This window comes from Penaeus monodon, chromosome 28, assembly GCF_015228065.2.
Source record: "Penaeus monodon isolate SGIC_2016 chromosome 28, NSTDA_Pmon_1, whole genome shotgun sequence".
In the NCBI taxonomy this organism is placed as follows: Eukaryota; Metazoa; Arthropoda; class Malacostraca; order Decapoda; family Penaeidae; genus Penaeus; species Penaeus monodon.
Window position 1 is genome coordinate 31,225,223 of NC_051413.1, and position 258 is coordinate 31,225,480.

At 38.4% G+C, this 258-nt stretch overlaps 1 protein-coding gene across 1 annotated transcript in view; it reads right to left on the bottom strand.

Annotated features, from left to right (window-relative positions):
* Positions 1–258, bottom strand: part of LOC119591492 (transcription factor kayak-like) — a gene marked incomplete in the record, with an annotated part of 26,684 nt that overhangs the window by 6,336 nt on the left and 20,090 nt on the right.

A 258-nucleotide genomic window follows, 5' to 3' on the forward strand; every position in this document is an offset into this window, starting at 1 on the left:
CTACATTTTTTTTTTTTCACACGTGTAAAATCTCATCTAATCCTGTTCTACTTAAATTCATAATCTGCCACACTAACGCGTAAATATCCAAATCGTCACGCCCTTTCTAAGTGTAAAAGGATAATAAGGTCACGTGATCTCTTGTCCTAATGAATTCTCCCCCAAAACATGTGACTGATGACGTCAGTGAATGGCATAACGCATGACTAAGACGATCGCGGAGAATGCGAAACGATACTTGATTTCTTGTTCGTTATC